Genomic DNA, 20,998 nt, shown 5'->3' with positions numbered 1-20,998 from the left:
CAGTTACCCCTCCCCGCGGGCGGGCCGGCTCCCGCCCGGCACTGCAGTCGCTATAGAGACCGCGCCGCACGCCATGGGGCGGAGGCTGGGCCGGGGGCCTCCTCTCTAGTCCCCCCCCACCCCCCCGTCCCGCTCGGCTCAGCTGCCCGTAGGCCATCCCCGCAGCGGCGGGCGGCACCGTGCTCCGCAGGGACCCGCAGGAACGCGGCGCCCCGAGGAACCGTCGCCGCCTCGGCTCCGTTCCAGGTGAGGAGACGCGGCGCTGCCTCGCGCCCCCTCCGGGGCTGAGGGCCGCGCGGGGTCGCGGCCTGGGGGGACTGGGGGCCGAGGAGCGGGCCCGGCGGTTGCCAGCCTTCCCCCGGGGCTGGGATTTATGGGCGCTCTGTCCTTCCCTCCTGCTTGCCGCAAGGAGAGCGGCGCCGCGAGGAGGGCTCGCGGCCCCGTGCAGCCGCACCGCCGGCCCCGCGTTGTGGCGGGCGGGCGGGCAGGGCGCGGTGCGGGTCCGTCCGTCCGTCCGGCGGTCTGCCGCCCCGAGACTCGGAGCCATTAGCGGCAGCATCGGTACGTGTACGCGGCTCCGCCTGGCTAGGCCGCGGGTGTGCTCACTACGGGTTATAGTAAACATACGGACTGCGTAGGGGCGGCATTTAGGAGAGCGCTGTTGTGTGTTGTTCTCCTGGAGGATGGGAGAGGGGAATGCCTCGCTCCGAAGGCTGCGGGGATCCCCGGGCCTGTGGCCGCATCGCTTGGTACCGCGCCGGAGCAAGAGCGGAGGGGACAAAGATCGGAGCGGGGCTGGTAACCGAGCAATGCCCGTGCAGGCTGGGGGATGGGGGCTGGAGGGGGGGCAAGCAGAGCCCCCGCGCTGCTTCTGAGCACAGCCTTTTGGGAAGCACCAACGCTGTTCATAATTAATACGGAAAGGACTGTGGAAAATGGGTTATAAAATAGCTTGTAATAGCTTGCTTTGGCTGGGCTTGCAGAACCAGTTGAATTTCAGGTGAATTATTCAGAACTGGTGTGGTGTATTGATGGGAAGGTTGAGAACCCCCAGACAAAACATACTCTTATTTGGAATCATGTTGGCCTTAAAGTGTAGAATTAGTTTCCATGTTGTTGAGGACAAAAACCACCACCACTGAGAATTCTTATATATTCTCCGTAGTTAATGCCATGCGTCTGTGGATGTCAGATGGTTTTAGCTGCTGTATCTGAGCAAACAAAAGATGAAAGCCTGCTTCCCTGCTCGTTTGGGGTGCCTCTTAATGGTATGAACTCATGGCACAAATGTATCTACCGCTTCTCTTCTGTGTTAATGTCACAGAATACTTCTTTGTGATGATCCCTCTGCTTTACAGAGTGAACTACGTTTACAAAGTATTAAAACTTTCTTAACTTTATAAATGAGAAGTGTGTTTATTGACGTTGATTTTGCCTGTAAGATAAATCCGACTGCGGTAATGCATTTCCTCATCTGTGAAAAATTGTTTTGAAAATGAAGATAGTACAGTTGTAAAAATATGAAGATAGATTTGATTCTCTTTGACAAATACTTTGTTCTTCTTTGATATATTTTGATGTACCATTGTGCTCTTGAAATCCAGCATCCTTTATATGTGTTACTTTGGAAGTGTGAGGGGTTAGAATGTAAGAGCCGTGTGTGAGGACAGAGCATCAAGGTGCTGGTCAGGCTTGGCGTGGTTGTGGCACTACTTCTGCATGCGGCAGTTTCTTTTATCTCTGACATCACAAATTCCAGGGAGGGTTTTCCAGAGTAACTGATTAAATCAAGAAAGATTTTAGAGTGTAATTAAAAGAGAAGGATGTGTGATGTTTTCCCAGTTAGAAACTGATGACTAACTGACAAGCTTCTGCTGATTGTCTGTGTATGGATACCTAAGGTTAAACACTTGCTTAGATGTGAATTTGTGCTCTATAGTGTGTTAATATACTCCTGTGTTTTCTGTTTCAGCTGAGACTTGTTTATCTAGTGGGAATGAATTGATGCTCAGTAACAGGAGATGTGCATTTTCTGTGTTTCTCGGTGTTTTGTGTTGTGCCTCCTGCTCTGTTAAACCCTGACACAAAGCCTTTGTGTTTGGCTAGAAGGGAGGAGAAACAGCTGCCTCCTCTGCGTAAGACACTGACTGGGGTCCTTCCTGGTCTCTCAGGGATGCATCAAATGCCATCCAGCCGCTGTCCTTCCTCCCTCTGCCTACCTCATAAGGCACTCTGCTCTTGGCAGGGAAACCTGAGCTTCGTTGCATTGATCTTACAGATCAATGTGTTGTGCCATGCATCTAGGAGAAAGGTCTGACAGGCTAATTGCTCAGGTAGAGATATGCATGAGTTTAAACATGCAAAATTGACTAAATGTGAGCTGTACATTAAGGGTTCCAATAGATTGTGTTTTGTTTAAAAATTACTTGCTGTCAGCTTGGTTTCTTGTCAGTGATGGGGATAAAAGAAGCTTTTTCAAATACGTGATCTGTTATGTTTTTCTTTAACAAGCTAGTGTTTAGGCTGCTTGAATGGGAATTAGTACAGCAGTACATAACTTGAAGTTATTTTGGGCAGTTGTGAGAGTACAGGTAAATGGAGCAGTTGAACTTTCCGCTTTTTCATGCTAACAGAGTACTCTAATGGTTGTGCTGTATTGCACATCAAGTGGTGCTGGAATAAAACTGGATAAAAAGTAACACTGCTGTTAGCAACCATATCCGTCACAGTTGCTTCTTTGAAAATATCATCCCATCTCTTACTTATCATTAGTATATTATTGGTGTCTTCCTTTTTTTTTTTTTTTTCCTACAGTGATAGCTGTTATTTCCTATATCACCGTTACACATCACTTATTTTAAAGCATAAGTAGTAGAAAATAAGAAGAATGTAATGTGACCTTGTGACCCTTTGTCTCTTGATTTGATTGAATATCTTTTCCTTGGTTTTGAGAAGTCCTGCAAGCCGTGACTTGAATAACTTAATCGTCAAATCTATTTCTCAGTTAATGGAGAGTAATCTTTGAAAACTGTAAGGAGTTTTTTGGGGAGAAGGGAAGGATTGAATTTGGGAGGAGAGAGGGAAAGGAGGGCAAACTGTGAAACTCAAGATGTTGGTAGCGTTGTTATGAATCTGTTGTGAAGACTTCAAAAATTGGTTCATAACTACTTTCAGGCATGTTTTCTTTTTCCTGTGGGTCTTGTACTTCGTGGTTGATTCTGTGATGAAAAGCGTTGCTCAAATGCTTTTCAAAATGTTATCTTATGCTGTTGCTTTGTCTCCAAAGAGATTAACCAGTTACTGAGAATTAAGTTACTTGCACTGATGAGGAATTCCATACGATAATTCTTCTTTTCAGAGAAATGTGTGTATGTGCATAAGTTACTTTGCCTTGAGTCTGGTTTCAGCTGGAGGAGAGGAGGGCTGCCTGTTCTTCTATGGGTGAAGTTGACGAGCTTGCTAATGCTGTCAGGGATGGAAGTCAGATTTTGCAATACGCAGCCATCTGATGTATAAAGAAAGGGTAAAGTATGTTGAACTTGCTTTGAGAGCTTTTAAAAAATGTGAGATTGTTTTAATGTGAAGCCCCTTTCTTATTCCTGAATGTTTCAAAGGGATTCGTTAGTTGATGCGTTACTATCTGGATCTAAAACGGGGAGAAACTGAAGTGATCAAGGTGGGCATCATCCTGACTTGCCTAAATGTAAATATTATTAAGTTTTTGATGCATTGCTCTCTCAACTGGAGTTGCCAAATACTGCACCTGTGTTAATAGGCTGGTTTCAGTGGACTCGTCTACAATTAGAGAAGATTTTGCCTTGTAGTTGGTGTGCTCTGAGTACTTAGGAGCTGTCACTAGTCAGCACCTGCTTATTGACTCTGCTCTCTATCACGTCCCAAAGAGTTTTCAGATAATGTTTGTTGGGGTTTTTTTGTGCTTCCTCTCAGTATGTTCAGTTTTTGCAACATTTCTAGCAAAAGTTATTTGATACAACGTTCTGCAGAAGAGTAGTAGAATTAGATTGCTTTGTTTGGTGTACCAGCAGGTTGTGTTTTGTTGCAGCTGTTAAGTTTACTGCTCTAGGAATGCTTCAAATGCTACTCTTGTCTAGCAGTACGGCTTCTGAGCAAATTAAACGCATCTGTTTAACTTCTGTGTTGGCTATTTAAAAACAGAAGAAAAAAAAAAGAGGTGAGTAGGTGATCTGTGGATCTGTAAATAGGGCGTGCTTCACTTCAACAATGTTCTTCTTAGAAGATTGGTGTCATTATTTTGTTGTAAACAGTGTTATGTCCAGTTATTTACAATCTCAAAATGGTTTATTGTTTCCCTGTCTTTCCACTTGTCAGCTTTCTGCACTAAATAGATACAGAATGTTCATTATCAGATGATTGAAGCTGTATTAAAAGAGGAACGTCTGTGCTATTCCTTGAATTTCATTGAATATTCTGCCTTTGCATGTTGTGCTTTGACTTTCTGTTTCCAGTAAAATCAAGGTATTATTCCTGAAGAAGAGTTGTCTCAAGCAAACTGGCCTCTTGTGCCCCCAGAGCTGAAGGAGCGGAATTGATATTAGATCAGGATTCTATTTCAGTATAACGTTTATCTACTGTTGCATAAGGCTCCAGGGATTGTTGTGATGATCACGATGATTTGGGTGTAATGATATTTCTACAGTTTTGAGTAAGACAGTATTTCCACTGGGGAAAACTGTGGAACATTTCATCCGGATGGAGCAAACTCATGGAAGAATCATAAGACAGATCAGTGTGAAGAAAGTGTTTATTGGTCTTGTGGGAGAGACGTGCTAGCTAACCCAGGCAGTTTTTTGTCTTGACTAGGCAAGAACTAAGAAATGCTGAAACTGAGGAGCAAAAATGTGAGTCTCTCACAGTGAAGCAGATGCATGGAGGAAAGAAACTCCATCATTTACTTTTTGGTGTTTGACGTTTATTTATAGACATGCATACACAGAAACGTAATTTTCACATGTTAGCTTCTGCAGATGAAACTGCAGATTATTGTTGAGCCGAACAACTGGTTGCTGTTTAAAAGGAGAAGAATGTGTCTTCTGCCAGTGCCTTTTCTAGTGCCCACTGATCTCTAAGCTGTGCCTATACAAACTTGTAGGCTTGGTAGTGAATGATTCTAAGAAGGGAGTTGGTTATATTGCTTTTTCTGAGATAGGTTTATAATTCTTATTAGGTTCTGCTGTTCAATGCGTCTTCATTCTGAATGGCTAGCTGAGGGAAGCAGTCGTAACCAGATTCTTTCTGGTGCAGCAGGCTAGGTGCTTGGTTGGTGTTTTCTGTATGCTGTGAATTCTGAGAGGAGGCAAGAATAGGAGGAGCATTTTACCTGGAAGTCTGTTGTTAAGTCATGTTCTGCTTTCTTTCCTATTGATTAGGAGTGGGAACCTTGGACTAGTTGTTTCATTTGGTCTGGACACTTCTTAGTGTTGATACTGTTCTTACATATTTAATTAAAATTATGATCCTAGGATGTTTATTTGGCTTTTCTTCTGTACTAATCTCCAGTGACTGGACTCTTCTTCCCTTGATGAGTCAGTTTTCCCTTGTCTGCAAGACAATTGCATCAGGATAGTTTTGCATGCTTGGCAGCTAATTAAAAAATCTGAGCTTGCATTTTAGCTCTTCTGACATGTAAGAAATTGATATCGCTTTTTAAATTCTCTTGGTCCACATGTTCATAATACATAAACTTACTAATTCTTGTGCTTTTTCTTTCTGTGATACTTTATTTTTCAACTGATCCCTTGACTGTTAAAATATACTTTCCTGACTTAGGGTGGACTCAACATACTGAATGTACATAGGATAATTATAGTTCCCTAATGAAATACTCTTTTATAGTTAAGTTTCAAAGATTAAGGACTCATCAGTCTGGCTGCTTTGAGGGCAAGGGAGCCCTTGTGGCTACTGAGTCTAACTTTGTGCACAAGACCAGCTTCCCTGGGACTTCTCTGAATACTGTTTGTTAACAGTAGTTGAATAGAAGCATATAATTGGGCCCCCAGTACAGGAAGGACATGGAGCTCTTGAAGAGGGTCCAGAGGGCCACTAATGTGATCAGAGGGCTGGAGCACCTCTCCTATGAGGAAAGGTTGAGGGAACTGGGATTGTTTAGCTTGGAGAAGAGAAGGCTCTGGGGAGACTTCATTGCTGCATATAAACAGGAAGGGGAATGGCTGTTTTCGAAGGTGGATTGTGATGGGACAAGGAGGAATGGTTTTAAACTCAGACAGGGGAAGTTTAGGTTAGATATTATGAGGAAGTTTTTCACACAGAGGGTGGTGACGCACTGGAACAGGTTGCCCAAGGAGGTTGTGGATGCCCCATCGCTGGAGACATTCAAGGCCAGGCTGGATGTGGCTCTGGGCAGCCTGGTCTGCTGGTTGGCGACCCTGCACGTAGCAGGGGGGTTGAAACTAGATGGGTATTGTGGTCCTTTTCAACCCAGGCCGTTCTATGAATTAAAAAAAAAAAAAAATCATTTGGTTGTCTTTTAAGAATCCTTGGTAGTGAGGAATCCATTGAAATCATTCTCGAAGCCTTACAATAGTAGAAACCCTTACTGACTGAAATTAAAGACCTCATATCTTTTTGTTTGTAAGTGATGAAAATGTTCAATCTCTAAATACCAGGGTTTTCTGTGTCAGAATGCAGATCTTTTGTGTTTCCTTAAGCTTAAGCACCTTTTATTTGGTAACCTAAAGGCATTGAGCTTTGTGATTTTCTCACTCAGTGCATATTGTCCAATGCTTTAATAGCTGTTTTCTGCCCCTTTTCTTGACATGTGAACACAGGAACTGGGCATAGTACTCCAGCAGCAATTCTAACGCTAGCAGGTAGAGAGGTGTTATGATCTCTCAAAGTATTTATTTGCCTACCCATCTGTGGTTGTCAGAGCCTTACTGCTGCAGTAGATGTATCTAATTAGAAGTGACTGATTATCTGTATCATGTCAGGTGATGTTTCTGTGTGTTCTTTGCTCCCTGATGTATAATGTCCTCTTTTATCTGAGTTGGAACACGTGCAGTTTGATTGCAGTACATTAAACGGCTGACGTCGTTTGTTCTATGCCACTTCCTCATCTCAGGATCAGCTACAGACCTTTCAAATTGTTTTTCCTAAACTGTTAATAAAAAAGATGTGAATAAAGTGATAAACTGGGTTCCTCGGTTTGCCCTGGAGCTGGTGGTACCCGCGGGTGGCTGTAGCTCCCGGCACTGGCAGGCTGTGCCGTTCCGGGCAGCGCTCCTGCCTGGCCGCGCCCGCGCGGAGCTGGCCATGGTGCTGAGCATCGCTCTCGGGATGAGAGGCCGCGCTGACCTCCGGCTCCTGGATCCGCGCAGCGTTCTGCCCTTGGACCTCCGCAGCAAACCTTTGTGCCTAGGACTCTCTGCTGTGGAAGATGTTTCCCCAGAAGCACTTCTTGTGGATTTCTCACGGCCCCAGTCATGTTACGTTCATCATTAGTAACAGATTCCTTGTCCAAGTTACATAGTAGGTATTTATATCAGCCTTGAGCAAGAGAGATAAACTCATGTAGTTCTTTTAGCACCAGTACAGTGTGAAAGTTCAGCAATTGGAGTCCAGCAGAGTGAACTTCTAGGCAGTGTATAAAGTGCATAAACATGGGTCTTGCTGTTTTGTGATATCACCGCCCTGGTCTGCAAGAGAGTCCTACAGAACAGTATCCAAAGATGAGCCTGAAAAATAATATGTCTATAAGCAGTTTTCAGCTTATTATAGACATTTTAAAATGTATTTTCATCTGTTTTCCACTAATCACTGTATTCTCCCTTCCTCTCCACACCACTCTTTTCTTTTTCATGTACTTGAAACGTGGTTACTAATGGCACCATTTCCAATACTTACTAAATATGCCACACATAACCCTCCCCTCCCTCAGCAGTCAAATAAAACTTAGGAAAATGAGCCTGAGACTTACCTTCCTTATGTTGCTCCCATCACCAGCTTCCTCAGCTTTACAAACTTTCAGTAGACAAATTGTCCTTTGATCAGACTTGTCAGCAGATAATGACTGACAAATGGATTAAAGGAATGTACTTCTGCCCTGATCCCCCTGCCCCTGCATATTAGCCTTGCAGGGTTTTTAATATTTAATAATGTGGTAAAAGCCTAGTCCTCCTAGGGCAAGAAATTCTGTGTCAGCAGAAGCATCTGATTACTTACCTAGCAAATGCTGTGGAAATCTCTTCATTCTTCCTTGCTAATAGGTAGTGCCAGACCAAAATTAGATGTATACGTACTGAATATAGTCAGGGCAAGAATGTTTTAATCCAGTGATAAGAATTGAATTTTAAAAAAGCCTGTTTTTATACAGGATTTCCATTTAATCTATTTCCCGTGGAAAGGTAGCAAAATTGAGATGACAATTTAGCTAAAATTCAAAGATTCCTTATGAAATTATGATGAGGAATAACCCACTGAACTTATTTAGAAAAGTGAAAATAATGTTAAGAGATTTGACTATTAAATCAATTCTGGCAATGTAATTATTGCTTTTACATTGTAACTTATTTGTAGACAGCATCATATGTCTTCTGCATTTTATGGCAGTTGTTTCTTGGGAGGTTTTTTTTTTGTTGTTGTTGCTATGTGATTTTTTTTTTTTCTTTTCCCCTCTGAATTAAACATATCATTGGAAATGCCTTGAGTCAGCCTCAAGTGGAAACAAAAGTCACAGTTTTGGGGAGTTTTTTATGCTCTTGCTTCTCTTGATGCTCAGGTCTTCAGCAGCCTAAAATTTTCTAGCTGTGTCACTTGTGACACAGTGGTGGTTTATGTAGCTGCTACCTGAGGTAACAAACTTTCATTCAGAAGTTGATTTCTTTGAACTCCACGTGTGGCTTAGCTGTACTCAACCTTCAATGTGAGCAAACACATTGTGTGAATTTTTGTTGCTAAAAGTCTGACCTAGAATCCCTCAACCAGCTGCATTAAATAAACTTGAGTTAAGAGACGTATTAATCTGTTGGTTCTCTGCATTCAACCAGTAGGATTAATCAAATGTAATGATGAGCGGCATTTCCTTATCTGAAGCCAGACGCTGGGATGAAAAAATCCCTTGTCTAATCAATATCTTTCTGCAACCACCTATAGTCTGTTTTCTTCATATTGAACTTTGTGTGTAACAAGCCGTGCTAAAATGATAAGCAGAGATGATTGCCTTCTTAGGGTTGGCATAAGATCCACTTGGCTTGAACCCTTTGGCATCTGATGTAAGATAAAGTAATGGAAAAATTGCAAGTAATAATGAACTTATGGATAAGACATATTTGTTGTTTTCAAGTAACTGATATGTGGAAGTCATCCATAATCCTCATAGCTATGGAAAAGTTCACACATGCACAATAACCAGTACTGAATCACACCATACTTAAAAACTCTATTGGATCAATTCTGTGCATGCATAATTTTCCCAACTGAGGAGCATTTAGTTTCATTGGAAAGAACCATTGGGTATGTGAGAAGCAGGCAAGGCATTAAAAATAAAGAAATAACATGACTGTGATATGATTGTTATTTAAAAAATTACTATGCTTATGTGTTTGTAGCATGTTTTTTGTTTAAAACTAAATCCAATTGCAGATTTCATACAGCAACAAAAAATTAAAGATGATTTTAGGTATTCAAAGTAATATTTTGGCAAGAATATTAGAGTGGAGGAGAAATAAATGCACCCCATAAAGCAAGGCTTTTATGTGGGGTAGAGAGAAGAAAAATAAATTGCTGGCAGTAGTGATATCTAGCTAACTTTAGCACTAACATTGCTTTTCTTTACTTGTAAATGTAGGTCCTTTAAACTAGCACTTCCAGCTTGAAAGCAGTTCCACCCAATCCCTGCCTTTAGGAGGATCTGTGTTGCCACATGGTAATTCAAATTAGGGAACTATTCTATTTTAGGACTAAACTTTCTCGTGGATCTCTGATTTTAAGAAAGTTTTAGAAAACTACTGCTGCCAAAATTTGTGATTAGAACCTCTCTGTCACGTGGTATAATTTGCAAGAACAACATACGTAGGAAAAAGTAGTGTTTCCTAGGCTGGTTCTGTCTTTTTATTCATCTAAAGAGCTGTTGTAATTCAAGTAGCAGTGCTTATCATTAGAGGATGATATCATATGAAACTGATTGTGTGATGTTAAGTGGTTTTGATAGCACTGCAGGTTTTCAACATCTGAGAATCTTTCACTGTAACTGCTTATTCTGTGAATAGCCTAACTTTATAGCACTAAGTATAACTTTAAATTTTACTTCAAAGGATTTTTAGCAAAAACAGTATTGCAAAAGAATATCTGATATTTTTTAAAGAATATAAATGTGGTAATAACCACATATCCTAAGGAACGTTAATGAATGAATGTAACCAAAAGTGAGATGCGTTTAATAGTCCATGAATGGTTTGATCTCTGCTGTGTTTAAAAATGCTCCAAGCTGTATTTCCTTTGATCTCTCTTTGTTTGTTTTTTCGATGAAAGTTAATATTTAGTAAAAGATACATGGAAATTCACTTTTAGGAGTTATTGCTCATTATTTTCTAAAATACATATTGTAATAGATAGTGATACTTCAGCTGGGGTGTGCATTTCTGATTTTAATGAATCACAAAATTGCTCTTTGTTAAGGGAGATGATTTCGTAATCTTAAAAGGAGTATTGCTCTTCAGTCATAAGTGAAAAAAACATGAGCAAATATGAAAATTGTTGAAAGTCACAGGGATATGCTATAGGTGCACATTATTATTTCATTGCTGAAATGGTTTACAGCATGATTTGATGCACCTTGATTAGAGGTAGAATTCAAGCTTATAATATTAGTGATTAGTATTAGTTTTTAATGTGTATATGAAAAATCTGAATTTGAATGAGAAGCATGATGACGGAGGGCATGGGAAGTGTGTCAACTGATGGGAAGAGTACTATAAATAGATATATTGAGATTATTATAGACGAAACTCAGTATAAAAGGGGAAGGTGAAATGATGGAACAGATTGTAGTTGGAGATCCTGAATGTTTCTTGCATACAAGATTTTTTTTCTTTTCCTCCAAATAATTGCCTGATGGAAGAGATAGAGAAAAATAACAGCTAGCTAGCCAATAGGTTTAGGGTAGGAACTTCTTTGAAGCAAATGACAAAATGTTACGGGCAAGTATTTAATTCAAATTGCAGCTCATCAATTCAGATTATGGTATTATAGGGAACAGAATTTCTCTGTCCTATCTCCATCTTCCTAGACATAATGTATGAATGTATAGTTGTTTGTTTTTCGATAGGAAGTACTTGAATGGTATTCAGTACTCAAGGTACCAGTGAACCAGGGATATTTAAAAAGCAGAAATGATCTTTGTGTTGTCCTCTGTTTCATCTGAATTGCTAATGTTTGATTTTATTGCTTTTTGACTGCTATTTATTATTAAGTTGCCATCACTTGTAACTGTGTATCATAATAAACAATATCTTATTTTTGGTTGCTAGCGGTCTGTTGTATTTTTAATGAGAAGTTATGGTTATTTTTTCTGATGTACATAATTTTATATTTATCTACGCAGAACCTCAACTGATATTTCCTTCCCAAGTTATTTGGTACCGTAAGGTCACTCAGCTGTTCCTCATAGTTGTCTCTTGTCTTTTATTTCCTCCTTAAAAAAAAAAAAAAACACAAACAAAACAAAACAAAAAAAACCCACTAAATGACATATTGTCAACCAACCTTTGTTATTTTAGTTCTAATTCTGCTTTCCAGGTTATCTGTGAAAATGTTGATTTGTGCTGATTGTATCTTGCCCCTTGCAGAACTAGTGACCTCTTTCCGTAGTCTGAAGTGACTACTTAGTCCTGTTTCGTGCCTTTTAACCAATTACTGTGTAAAGCACTTGTCCTTTTACGCCATATCTGTTTATTTTCTTTAAAAAGACGTTGCCAGATACTTCTTAGGAATACAGGATTGTGCTTACCTGCATGACTGTTTTGTTTAAAAACTCCAAGATTTGGAATATAGCTCTTTATTTCAAGAAACCGTGTTATCTTCTCAATGATATCCCTCTTATTCCAATGTTCAGTAGTTCTATTCATCATTACAACATCTACTAGTTTGCTAGGCACAAATATTGGATTTCCAGACCTGAAGTTTATTGGATCTCACATGTAACCCTTCTTAAAACATTGACAATATATTTGCCACACTGTAATCCTTAGATGCCACTGCAGTTACAAGTGAGACCTTTTGTGCCATCATTAATAGATCAGTTACTTCACCCTTAAGCTTCTTTCAAGCTTTGCTGAATACCATCTGACACTGGTGACATTACTTTTCATTTTATGTATTCCCTCTTCCTTTCAGTTTAAGGCAAAACTTCTGATGAGTTTCCTAAAGGAGCATTTTTCCTGGGTATTTTCTCATTTTCTTTCACTGTCAACACAGATGCCAAAAGTCACTGAGTTTCTCTATTGCAGTCTTGCTTTCTTTGAATGTACTTCTTATACCCTGATGATTTATTCTTCCTACATATTCTCTGGTAAGCTTTACTATCTTGGGATTTTTTTTAAGATTAGTTTTAATATGTTTTATTTATTCCTCAGTCTATTTTGCTTTGTTCCAGTTGTTCTTTTGCACCTCCAGTAATTTACCATTTTTTAAAAAATTACTACTTTGTTGCTTAGGAGTTCTCCGAATCTGCTGTTCATTTATGTGGGATTTTTTTTATTTTATTTTTTTACTTCTTTCAAGTCTGTGTTAATTGCTATTTCATGCTCTGCTTTGTGCTTCCTACTTGGTCTATGTTAGAGAGACTGCTTGGCTTGCAAGACCAAAATGAAACTAAAATGGGAGTTAAGTTCAGGCAGTCTTTAAAGAATGTGACCATGAATTATGTCACATGCTAAATAATGATCCTCTTGAAGAAAAATTGTGTTTAAATATCTAAGAAATCCATTCCAAAATTTGAAAGCAGTGCTATTAGAGATCCAGATGGAAGATCATGAGTCAGGTTTTCTATATATGAATAATTTGTGCAATAATATATTTTTCAGTGGAACTTGAATTAAAAATGTAAATATTGATCTTGATAAGTGATGAGTCATCAGCCTAAAAATAATAGCTCTCTGTGCTGTACTGTGTATTCACAGATGATCCAGAAAAGGTGCAAATAGTGAAGTGACAGTGATGATAAAAGGGCGTTGAGAATAGTAAAGCTGTAGACAGGCATGGAAGAACTGCAGAAAGACACTGCAACTCTGTCTGAGGCAATTATAGATGAAAATTATTGTAAAGGAGTGCATAGATGGAAATCGTTTTGAAATGTATGCAGTGATAGGCTAACCTCTCCAGAGTGAAGTCTTGCATTCTGAAAATAGTGGGCCAGTGCCTAAGAACATCTCATAGGGGTTGTGGTAGATCAGGGAAAAGGACACAGAAAGGGGAAAAACAAATCAATGGGTAAAAGAATAAATAGATGAAGAGAGACATGAGGGGAATATGACAGCAAGCTATTCCCTGCATGGGTCTAAAAAGTGAACAGGGAACAATTGCAGACTTTACCTTCCAGTACAAAGGTTAGTGAACCTCAGATGTGAGTAACAGAAGATAAATTGAAAACATATACATTCTTCCTGCAGCATGGAAATAAATTGTGGTTTAATTGCAGTGATGTTATGGATGCTAAAAGCTTTCATGGGTTCAGAAAACATATGATGAATTCAGAGCTGGAAAGTCTTAAATATCATCTTTGGCTCAAAAGGAGTTTTTTGTCCCAGCTTTTTATATCCTCAGAAAGTATCCTGGGAAAGTATGATAATATGCTTTCTGCATCCTATTTTTCTTCCCTCTGCATATGCTGTTGGCAGCAGTCACAGACAGGAGATTGGGCTGAATAGATCTTTGATCTAACTCATCTGTCTGCTCTCATGATTAGCTGTCCATGCCATCTACTTTTCTACTGTCTAAACTGATTTTAGGTTAAGTGTCTACTACAAACTAAATTCATATTTTTTTGGGATTTGTTCCAACTTGTAAGTTCTGTTGCCAATGTTTCACTTGAGTTTCTTAATACCTGTCTCCCATTTCAAACCAGTCATTATTGCTTGAAGACATGATGAAATCTTCCTTCAGGCCAAGTCATGTTTTAGATGCTAACACTTCTTCCTTGGAAGATCCTGGCCTGAATGGTTTTCACAAGCAGATTCCTGATTCTGCCCTTGCGGAACTACTCATCTCCTTTGCTTTTCTGGACTGTGCTTTCTGATGCAGATAGTGCCTGAGTGATGTGATCTTTGTGGACTATCCTGTGAATGAGGTGCTCCATGGCACTATAGGAAGTCTCCAAAGCCTCTTCAAACTGAGGATGAAGTGATACCTTGTGCTGATCCACTGGCTGTATGCCATTGTGTGTATATTTCAGCGACCTTAGTTCTACCTTCGGCTGGCATAACCAAGCACCAAGCCACTTCCAGCCTCTCATGTCCTTCAGCTATGCACTCCTTCATTGAGGAGGTCAAAGCCCTAAGATTTTGGTAGACCTGCATTGCATAGGTGCACTCAAATGCCTTCTTCCTGACAGCGAGGCTCTTTTGGAGTAGTTTTGTATGGTTTAGCAGTTACTGACCTGACTTCACACATTCTTAAAAAGGAGAGCTACTCTCTTCAGGTGTTTAAGGAGATGACACTCCTATGTGTGTGCAGCCAGTACCCTCTTTTTATCACAATAGAACTGCAGATTGAGAATTAAGCACCCCTAAAGTAAGGATGCTAAGGAATTAGATGTGACAGATAAAAAGATAGAGACTCCTCTTTTTTTCCCCTGTAAAATAGGGGAAAAAATATCAGACCTTATTCATCATCTGTGATATTGCACTGTGCTTTTTTCAGCTGACACAGAGGGAATTATTGGCTTTTGTTAGTGATCACATCATGCATTGTGCTGTGGACTGGACACAGCATTCTGTGCTTGTGGTTTGCCAGCTGGGCAGAGCTTGTTCTTCAGAACTTTATCAGTGCAGACAGCACTGGTATCACCTATGTGATCATCTGACCAAAGTTTCTCTGTCAGCTTTTCTTTTCTTTTTTTCTTTTTCTTTTTTTTTTCAAAAAAAATGAAGCATTCCCATTTATATGTAGGGTATACCCTAACCTTTACTTGATTGGATTAAATATTGAGAAATTAATGGCTTTTTGTTGTATACATCCCCTTGCACCTTTCTTGAACAGTCCTTAGTAGCAGCTTTTTTTTTCCTCTGTAAACTGTTACATATCTACTGCCCCGAGTTGGTAGAAGTTCTTCAGGCCAGTGTGGTGTATGCCTTCCTGCCTTCTGTAGCTGTGCTTTGTTTGCCTACACTGGGCATTGGGTTTCCCAACTGAGAAAACTGTTTAGCAAACAATAGAGGTAGATCGTACTAATGGAAAGGACGATCCTTTGAGCATCTTAACAGATCTGTTTATGTAATTCCTTGGTATATAAGTTAGGGGTATTGATGGTAATGATCCCAAGAAGCTAACCTATTCCAACATTCCAGAATGCTGGAAGCAAAATTTTAATTTTGCTGATGAATTCAGACTGTAAATAGGTTGATATTATATTACTATGTTGCTATTTAAAATAAGCGCTTGATTTCAAGCGGTCATTTTATTGGTGTTCAAAGCTACATTGCTCTAGCACTTAACTCTTGGGCACTAAAATTTTTAAAAGGGCTTTAAAAGTAATTATTATAATACTGTATAATTTAAGTAATTTCAGATTTTGTGAGTTTAAAAATATTTTTACATCATGTAAGAATCCAAAGAAATGGTTTCATCGAAGAAAACTTTTATGACTGGTAAAATAAATTCTTGTAAAAGAAAAAAATACTGTTCTAATTCCATTTTGCTTTGTTATAAGTACTGTAACATTTACAGTGGACCTAAGACATAGGAGTATAGCTTTATTTTTAACAAATGGTGGTTTTAATGTTTTCAAATGAATTTTGTGGAAATGAATAATTCACTCTTTTTTTTTCAGTTTGGAACTCACTCTGATTTGTGAGAATATTGATAATATTATGTCATCTGTTATGAAGTTAACTTCTCCAAAGGATTAGGCTTCCACTTCTTCAGTGTTAAAGGCTCTCCACCATAGGCTGTAGTTGAACAACGTGTGTGAGCTGAAAGCACCGCAGAAATAGTCCAGCCCTTCCCTGACCCGCAAAATCTGTCTTCCATTCTTTCTCTTGATCTGATGTGAGTCTGACATGGTCTTGGTCTGACATAAGTCTTTGTGCAATTTTGTGACAAGTCAAGTTAGGAAATTCAACTGAAAAATACCATAGCAAAAATAAATGGCTACCTGACCAAAACTTTCTGTTTTTTGCGTGTGGGAAATTGCATGCTTTATTCCTTAGAGGAGGTGGGCTTTCCCTGTCCCACAAATGTCTAGTACTTCCTTTCTCTTACGGTAAGGTCTCAAGTACTTTTTATTTCTGTTGGTCTCATCAAGCAACATTCTGAGGTTTATTTCAGTGCAATTGCTTTCAAGTAAAATTTAATTTTGATGTTGCTGCACTTATTTTGGGCTTAAAAATGGTTTGTGTGCCTAAAACTTGTACATTTTTTCTGCCTATATCATCTAGGTTAGTTAATATACTCACTCCTTCCGTAAACTTTGCTGCTGCCTTTTTTTTTTTTTTTTGTAACGTGTTTTGTGCTGGATTCTGTTGCATACTGGAAAAGAGTGTGGGAACTTGAAATACTTGTTTTTAAATAAGGCTGTATATCTTGAAACAAAATGCTATCTATTTAATTTGTCGTCAAACTGAAGAAAATATTGCTACTTTTGCAATAACAACATAGCTGAATGTGCTGAAGTTGCCAGAAGGAAATCTAGGCTATTTGGCAGCAGATCACAAGACAGTTGGGAGCTTTTCACACCTGGAATCTGCAAATGGTAATGAGAATTTTGGTACCCAAAAGCTTGAGATAGGAAAACACAAAATAGCATTGGTTAATTATAGTTTTTTGTGGTTGTTTTGTTTTGTTTTAAAGAATTTCTTCATAACCAGTACAGTTGGAAATTTAGGTCAAGGTCTTAAATTTAGTTTTCTCATTGGCCTGCTGGATATTGATTTTCAGTTATGTTAAAGACCCCAACTTTTAATGAAGATATTTAGAAAATACTTAGTTCGTAAAAGTGGAATAGTTTTCAAGTTTGAGTATTCAACTACACACTTAAAGCATTTAGATTTTGCATTTTGAACATGGACTTTAACATAAATGCTATGGAATTAAGACCTTTGAAAATGTCCTGTATTGATTCTGTATTTATTCAGACTTGTTGAATGTTCCTTTGCTCCTTTAAGTTTTCTTCTGCTCCAAGGTAGAAATTACAGAAGTGGCAAGCAACTTTGGAAGGCAGCCAGATAGACCTAATAACATAGGGAGTTCTTAATAGCAAAATGCTGATATTAGGCCACAGAAGTGGTCACAGGAGATGTGTATATATATACACATGTACATATGTCTATACATATATTCTGTGGAACAGAAGTAATCTTCTGTCCTTACTGGTTTCATTCTGTGACTACATTTAGCCAACACTGTACTACTTTCTCAGCCTTAGGTTTATATTTTAACATCTATAAAGGCTGATTAGCGGATATTGGCTTCAATTTAGCCCTCCCTGAAGAAATTCTAATATATACAAGCATACATGTACATGTATGCAAATTATATAACATGACAGTCTTTCCATTCTGAATTAGAGTCAGATCTTAAAAATATGACAGTTTTTTGGGTAAGTTTTATCTAGCTGCATGTGTATCTAACTGCATGTAATGTTTTAATGTACTTGGTTGGGTTAAATTTAAAGAGTTCTTTTGGGTAGATGATAAGTAGTTATAAGCAGTTTAAGTGGGTAGAAGAATGTTGAATACTGAATGCTGTTTGGCCAATATTAAATTTGGTTATAAGCACCACTTGTCCTCTAACTGTATTGCATACTGGTCAGTTCCCAGACAAAGAAAGGCTTTTGTTGTGGAATAAAGTCCATACTTATTATTTTGTACTAATTATTCCATGAACTGTCACCTGGAAATAAATTGCCAAGGGGGTGATTGCCTTTAATTGTGGTAATTCTGTTATCCTGCTTGTTTACTCTCTTGACATGAATTGATCTGATAGTGAAACTGATGGATATATAATTTCATGAAATATGTTGCCATTAAAGTGGTTGTTGTTGTTTAGGAGAGTAGTAAAGAAAAGTTCATTTTGCAGAAAATGGCCTTACTGCCACCTGTAGAACTGCATTGTTGTTAAAAGATTCTTCCCTTGACTGAGTAAGTGAAAGCTTACACCTTAACTGTGTGTCATTAACTACTCATTTGCTACAGTGGGATACAGAACGTGCTGGAATGCTCTTAGACTGTTTACCACCATTGTGAAGTCTTCAGCTTCTTTGCTGAAAGCAATAGCTGGCTGTATTTCAGTAATATAAATGGAACTATCTGTGTTTTTATGCACTTCTTAGTCATCTGTGGCATTTAGAATGTGTCTGAACAATCTGAATTTGAGTCCTCCGAAATTCAGAGAGTTTTCAGTTTTGTCCTGAACACCATCTCCAAAGAATGCATATATAATGTCTGTCCAAAAAGTCCCTTAAAGGTAGCTCTCTCCAAAAGTGTCTTTCCGTATGAATTCTAAGAGGGCTGTAGTCTAAACTGAACATATGAGTGTGTGTTTTCTGTCATGATATTTACCCAATGCAGTGCATTAATAATTCTTAACAAATTTTCAGCTTCATTGAGTTAAGGTCATTAGAGCACACGACAGAGCAGTGAAAATCAGTATATATCAGAGTGTGAATAAAACCTTTAAAGAAACCCTGTTCTCTCAGCAGTGCAGGCATGTAAGCATCTGATACAGCTGTGATTTAGCAGAAATGTAAATCAGCTTTGGACTTAAATTAGGGAAATAAGACTGTTAGCATAAACAGAAAATTCATCTTTTCTCCATCTTAAGCATCGGTATAATTGAGTGTAATTCAGTGTGAGTGTGTAACTGGGAGTTGCTGCCCATACCACAGGAAGAATGTGGAGCAAGGAGAGGCTTCTCAAAGGAGGACCACAGAGAAGACCTATGGGATAGGAAGGAAGGCTTAATTTAGAGGAGGTTAAAAATATTTGATCTGTGTTTAGATGCTTAAATGAGGTAAAATTAGCAGGACTGGAACTCAGTTTCCAAAAGTGTGACAATGTCCTGTGGTAAGAAACTAAAATTAGACAGGTTAAACCTTGAAAGAAAACCAAGTCTGCTCACTGTGAGGGAAGGGACTTGACAACGCTTTATAGAGGAGAGCAGGGACCTTGTTGCTTGGAGTCTGATGACCAAGTACGTGTGCATTTACACTGCAGAGGGTGAAGAGCTGCCTGAACAGACTAATTTCAAACTTGTGGTCTTGAAATCTAAGTACTTAAAGACTCCAATGTTTGGGGTCTTGAAGAACACAAAGTTATCCAAATTAACCTCAACATGTTTGTAAAATTTCTTTCTTAGGTGAAACAGTGCTTGGCTATCTTATGTGCATCAAAGCATTGCTAGGTTCTTAAGCTTCAGATGGTGATTAGCACCTTACCTTCAGGGGTCAGGAGAGAACTTCAGCCTCCTGTCCCTGATTCTTTAATGTGTCCTCAGTTTTTGGTGTTTTAAATACTAGAGAATGATAATGTAGAATAAATCTTCTTGCTTTGCAATGATATAGGATGGCAAGAGATTGAATAAGGAGTCAGTATATTGGAATAGAGAAGAAGAGGCTGAGGGGAGGCCTCATGGTGGCCTGCAGCTTCTCATGAGGGGAGCGGATGGGCACTGCTGATCTCTGCTCTCTCTCGTCCTGGTGATGGCAACAGGACCCAAGGGAACAGCATGGAGTGGGCTGGGTATTAGGAAAAGGTTCTTCACCGGCTCCACAGGGCAGTGGTCTCAGCCCCAAGTGCTGGAGTTCAAGGAAGGTTTGGACAGCATGCTCAGACAGAGAAGATGGATTTTGGGTGGTGCTTAGTGGAGCCGGGAGCTGGACTCAGTGATCCTCGTGGGTCCCTTCCAACTTGGGATATTCTGATTCTTTATGAGTAAGATTGAGGAACTGTGCATAAATGAAGAAGATTTTTATCCTGGCCATGCAGATATTATCTGCAGCATTATGGTACTTTTAAGGTAATTCTTAAAAGTATGGTATGTTTCTGTTGGTGTACATCTGTATGGTAACACTGCACTCTGGGTTAGTTACTGATGCTCTCATAGTGTGCTCAAGACTTCAGGAATTGAGAGAGCTCAGAAATATTATCAGAGCTGTGACTATAAATTGTGATTTGAAATGTATATATAAAAAGGTATCTAATCAGATACTAGATCAAGGCTGATAGGAATACCAGTACAAAACTCTAAAACCATTGTTGTCATGTATTTAACAAAACATTTACTTTTTCTACAGATGATGAATTTCTCTTGTGAGAAAGCTTTAGCAGAATTCATACTTATCAATTTTTGATTTCATTCCAACCACCAATACTTTCTCCACTGTGTTTTCTTCTTCTTCTTCTTCTTCTTTTTTTTTTTTAAACGCATGCCAGGGGAAAAAAAGTAGTAGGAAAATAAAGAAAGATATAGGAGTAGACACAGTACTTAGTGAAAAACACCACATAATTGGAAGGGGTGGAAGGGTGAACAAAGACTGGGGCAAATGGAAAAATCGTGGAGCATGCTGTAAACATGTAATTTTAGAAGTGTTTAATAGACCTTTATCAACTTGTTACTGCTGTTTAATTTTCTCTTAAGCTTACTTAGTTCTTGTCTGTGTTATGATAACTCTCTCAAAAAGGCCAGTAATTATAGTCAGCATTTCAGTAATGCTAGGAGTGTTAACTTAAATTACTACAACTTGCTTTATAATTTTGACCTTATCTACAGGGAGAATTTACCAGCACCA

The 20,998-nt window shown here is 39.1% G+C and overlaps 1 protein-coding gene across 9 annotated transcripts in view; it reads left to right on the top strand.

The window, feature by feature from the left end:
- The window catches only part of TTBK2 (tau tubulin kinase 2), an 86,691-nt gene that overhangs the window by 528 nt on the left and 65,165 nt on the right, over window positions 1–20,998 (top strand). For 7 of the 9 annotated variants that reach the window (XM_046942647.1, XM_040701915.2, XM_421164.8 and 4 more), the window contains exon 1: window positions 127–246. The exons of the other annotated variants lie outside the window; for them this stretch is intronic. The gene's annotated coding sequence lies outside the window, so the exon portion shown is untranslated. Of the gene's footprint in view, window positions 1–126; window positions 247–20,998 lie in introns of those variants that run through there. 9 annotated transcript variants of the gene reach the window in all.

This window comes from Gallus gallus, chromosome 5 (assembly GCF_016699485.2).
Source record: "Gallus gallus isolate bGalGal1 chromosome 5, bGalGal1.mat.broiler.GRCg7b, whole genome shotgun sequence".
Classification (NCBI taxonomy): domain Eukaryota; kingdom Metazoa; phylum Chordata; class Aves; order Galliformes; family Phasianidae; genus Gallus; species Gallus gallus.
This window is presented reverse-complemented; position numbering and strand designations above follow the sequence as displayed.